The following is a 5101-nucleotide window of genomic DNA, read 5'->3' on the forward strand; positions in this document are numbered from 1 at the left end:
GTTCATTCAGGCACTAAATGATGGAATTCAAACCTATGTTTATCTGATGTCATATATATGATTGCTATAGTATGGCTCATAATACATGCACTTCTATAATTTTTCCTACCTTATGTTCTGTCATCACCAGAATTGTGAAATTAAAATCAAAACATGATATTATGCCCATACTTATATGCATATGTATGTATACACACTGAGTTAATTAGAAGATACTTGAGTCAGAGCCATAAAAAAATACTCGAACTAACTCTTTTAACCACCAGTTATTAGAAGAGGCTTTGTGTGAAGCAGGGGAAATTTTGAAGAGATGAGAGTTTTAGGTGTGTATATAAAGCAGGACTCTGCCCTGAATGTCAGCTGTCTTTCTGCTATTCTGACAAACCGCCAGTCCTTGCTGGATCTCTGCTCCCAGAAGCCTGGCCACTTTCCCTGGTCACCAGTCACCGGCTAGTCACTAGACTTCACACCCCACAATTCAGAATCGCCGGACGTTCTGAACCACCGTTACCGTGAAATGCTCGTAGTTTTCTCTTGCCTTGTGAATTTCATTTGACCTGCGTGTGTCCTTGAGAGCCATGCTTTCTATGGATCGCCTCAGTCCCACACTACGTCTCACTCAGTCCTTCTCCGTTTTAACTACATGGAGGGGAGAGAACCCCTCGTGGTCTGCATGCCTCTTCCAGCCCTCCTCCACTTCTCTGCTTCCCTAGGTTCCTGACCCTAAGTGCATTTTCTCTGAGCTTATATTTTTTGCTTCCTGTGATTATCTAATAATCTAAGAGCAGTTCAGAGCCGCTGGTACCGTTCAGCTCCCTTGGGAGAGCCTTGAGTATCCCCTGCATGCATTCGGTAAGAACTTTATCGAAGGAACACGGAGGCTTACTAAGCTCTTTGTGTTAGTTCAGTCAGTCCTCATGTCAACCCCCTGACCTGCATACCCTGGCCTGGCGCTGTTCCCGAGGTCGGCCCTGCTTCCTGAGGACACCGCAGGTGCGATCACAGCACCTCGTCGCCCTGCGGATTCGGCGGGTCGACCTTCGTTCAATCGCCTGCTCCGGTGGGACAGGAGCGCCTGCTCCATGAGCTCACGCCTCTGGAACACCGTGGTCCAAACTTTGCTCCAAACAAGCTCACTTAGCAGGGCTTTGCTCTGTTTGGTTTTTCTCCCCATGAAGTTAGAAATTATATACAAGAGGTTCCCAGACTCCTGATGGTGGTGCTCACAACCACATAAAGGTCATGGTGGGGGGTGGGGGTCTCAAAGCATCTCAGAGATGCTTCTTGGCCTTATGGCTGACTAACGAACTGACTGTTAGAGTAACCGGAGAGAGGGAAAGGCAGCCCCATGCCTACCTACGTTCCCAGAGGACTGCCCTATAGAACAAGAAGGCAATTGTCTGAGGCTCCTTCCTCGTCTGCTTCGTCTTGTGGGACGTGGTATGAAGTAAGAACCCATCCGTACTGATGTCCAGGGTCCACATTATTTTCTTCTGTTCTGGAATCTGCGCTGACCTGCTGGTAGTTTCTTGAGATGTCAAAGAACACCCAGTAATCCTTCACCTACATGTTGGGGCACGCACATCTCAGAAGGACATTGAGAAATGTGAATGACAGGATCCGTGAGCGAGACCCAGGAAGACAAAAGTAGACGCTGAAATCCAAGCTGTAAAGCAGGGCAGTAGGTTGACAGTGTCTGAGCAGCAGTGCGGGGCAGTTGTGTCTGACGGATGTTACTGTCCCTGGGCATGGATTATGTCACTGATGTGCTACCCTGAGTGGGAGAGCCGCATGTCTTTAAAGTTTGTGGAAGGGTTGGCCACACTCAGATGAACTGGTTAATGGAGTCACTTTGGGACCTTAATATCTAGGACAGTCAGCTGGCAGACAACACGAATTGGACGTGCAGTTCTGCATCAGGGAACTGGCCTCTGAATGCAGGACCCTGAGCCACCCTGAAGGACTTCTCTGGTCCTGTGGGGCCACCACCCAGGAGAGTCATCTCAGAATGGGAGAGGAGGCCCAGGACTCACACCTGGAGATTTATATACACTCATATATATATATAAAACTCATATATATACACACACACACTCGCGCTCTCTCTCTCTCTCTCTCTCTTTAATAAACTGTTTAAGTACTGGAGAGTGGAGGAGTGGCCTAACTGTGATGTTCATACTTCACTGTTCATTGGGACAATTCTGACCATTCCTTGTCAAACAGGAAGAGAGGTCCTATTCCAGATCCTGAGGCACAGGCTCTTCTGGTCCCCTGACCTCCCTGGTCACTCTGAAGGCCACTTCCTGTCATGTTGGGTTTTGCATTGTATACTGCTTCCACGATGCCCACGTATGCGTAAATGGATAAGCAATGCGGCCTACATAAAAGCTTGCTACGGGCGTCTAAAGTACAGGTCAACGGTCCTTCATCTTCCCACAGCCCAGGGAGTACCCCGAGGCTTGTGAATGGGGTTGGCCTAGTAAACTAGTAGACTAGTGTGGTTATTATGTTTCTAAGTACATCCTGATTTACTTCCATGACCATGTGTGCAAAGATCAATATTTAAAGTCCCCGAGCAAACAGCCACATGTAGCCAAAGTTGAGCACTAAGAAGGCCTTTGAACGTTTGAAGTTCTATCTTCGTAGCCTCACATGGAATTCAGTGCATTCTGATCAAGTTCATGACAGGAGAGAACAGCTCAGCTACGTGTCGCACGGAGGACAAGCAAAACTTGCACGCGTTGTGACTTGCTCCTGCTTGATTTAGAGCACTGGCATTTTCCACACTTTTCCTCGTTGAATTTCTGAAAAAGGGGTGGGGGGGAGACTATTTCAGTCGAGGAAATTTTCCAGAGCCTGCAATGGCATTTCATTTTGGCTCTGCATAGTTTCCCTGGACTGCAGCCAACTATTTGCATTTGAAGCAGGTTTATTGATTTTGGCCCTTCCCAGTATCTAATCAGAGGAGGGGCGTGGGGCTGGACCCCACTTCTGGCGGTGGGGCAGTCCTCCCTAATGAAATGCGTCGACCCTCTCAGAGGATGGAAGAACTCCTATACAGTATATCAAGTACAAGTCTTGAGGACCGGCATGGTATCAGCTCGGGGCTTCCAGGAAACAGATGACAGAAGGGAATTAGGTGTTCAGAAGATGGATTGAGGAAAATATCTGTGGGGAGTCGAGGGGGAGAGACGGGAGGAGTGAGCAGGGAGAGAGCCTCCAGGCTGTGACGTCAGTGTGACCTGCAGGACCGGCAACGAGGGGCACCAGGAACAGTGTTGACACCGGGGTGGGGTGGGCGGAGCCTCAGCAGGGGTGCAGCTCCGAGGAGGTCCCAGCTGAATGGATGGAGCACTGCAGGGGGCAGGGCCAGGGGGGCCCTGTGGAAGCATTCCCCAGTGGGTAGAAAGAACCAGGCTCGGGCTGTGAGCAGCTGTCCCTAGGCCTGAGTGTGCACGGTGTGTGAAGCCGGGGTGAAGCCGCTGGAGGTGTGTTAGCTAAAAGGGTACTCTGCTTCCGGATCTCCAGTGCATGGAGATTTGCAGGGTGCCCTCCATGGTTGCCGGGAGTCTGTAACCTTTACAGCGTCTGCAGGGGGTGTCTTCCACTAAAACGTGTAAAATAGAAATTTTCCCAAACATGAAAAGTAGTTCAAAGCCTAGTGACTAAAAGGAATGCTAGATGTCCACCACATAACTCCCGACATGAAAACTGAAATAAAGTCAGTCCAAGACTAAATGGTAAGTTATTTAAGGTCAGAAGCCATCTTTGCATTTCCAAACAGTTTGCCAAGCCTTTGGTATATGATAGTTGCTCCATAGAAGTTTGTTTAAAGACAGATAATACTGGGGAACAATTTTTTTTTCATTTTCTGTTGCATGAGGTTTTAGAACTGTTTCTATATATTTCTGCATCGCTGACTCCAAACCTGAAATCCGTTTTTTGGTGTATGCTCTAGTTTTTATGCAATTTTAATCTCTTTTTGTTACAGTTAATGGCATGCATTGGTTTTTAAATTGGAGTTAAAGGGCAACAACTCTTGGTTTGAACATAACCACAAGGCAATTAATGTTTTACAAACATCACTTTTACATAATTGTAGTTGTTTTTAATTTTAAAAAATTATTATTTGATAAAAACACCCTCTTATTTTGTTTTAAGATTGAACCATGGCTTCTTCGAGTAGGCGTAAATATAAGAATAGTCCTGACACCTTCAGTTATATATGTAGCTGTTACACACTTCAACGTCAAAGGCACAATATTTTATCATTTCTGACACGTGCATATATTGCCTATTTTCAAGTTCCCCTTGGCGATCAAGACAATAATTGGGCTCCTCATAATATGTGTCATAACTGTGAGGAAATGCTTCGTGACTGGACAAAAGGAAAACACAAAGGAATGCCTTTTGGTATTCCCATGGTTTGGCGTGAACCTAAGGACCACAGCAGTGACTGTTATTTCTGTCTGCTCCATACAAAGGGCATCAGCAAGAAAAAATGGCATATGGCCTGACCTGTGGTGGCGCAGTGGGATAAAGCGTCGACCTGGAACACTGAGGTCGCCGGTTCGAAACCTTGGGCTTGCCTGATCAAGGCACATATGGGAATTGATGCTTCCTGCTCCTCCCCCTTCTCTCTCTCTCTCTCACTCCTCTCTCTCTAAAAAATCAATAAATAAAATATAAAAAAAAAAGAAAAAAAAAGAAAAAACGGCATATGATCACATATCCTAATATTTCTTCAGCGATACGACCTATCCCACACTCTGAGACACTCCCGGTTCCAGTTTTCAATGGTTTTATTTCTTCTAAGGACAAAGAAAGTGAACATGGTGATCAAGTACATTTTGATAGGATGCATGAGAAAATGGTTGTAGAATCTGAAGGGTCTTCTTCTGATGTCAAGCAGTCGTTAACCCCTTAGCAGTTTAGCCAACCTGAATTAAATGACTTAGTAAGAGATTTGGGCCTATCAAACAAAGCAGCTGAGTTATTAGCCTCCAGGCTTCAAGAAAAGAATGTACTTCACTAGTCAACTAAAGTATCCCATTTCAGGAAGCGTGAACAAATTTTTGTGGACTTTTTTTCCAAAGACAAA

Source organism: Saccopteryx leptura, chromosome 4 (assembly GCF_036850995.1).
Source record: "Saccopteryx leptura isolate mSacLep1 chromosome 4, mSacLep1_pri_phased_curated, whole genome shotgun sequence".
NCBI lineage: Eukaryota > Metazoa > Chordata > Mammalia > Chiroptera > Emballonuridae > Saccopteryx > Saccopteryx leptura.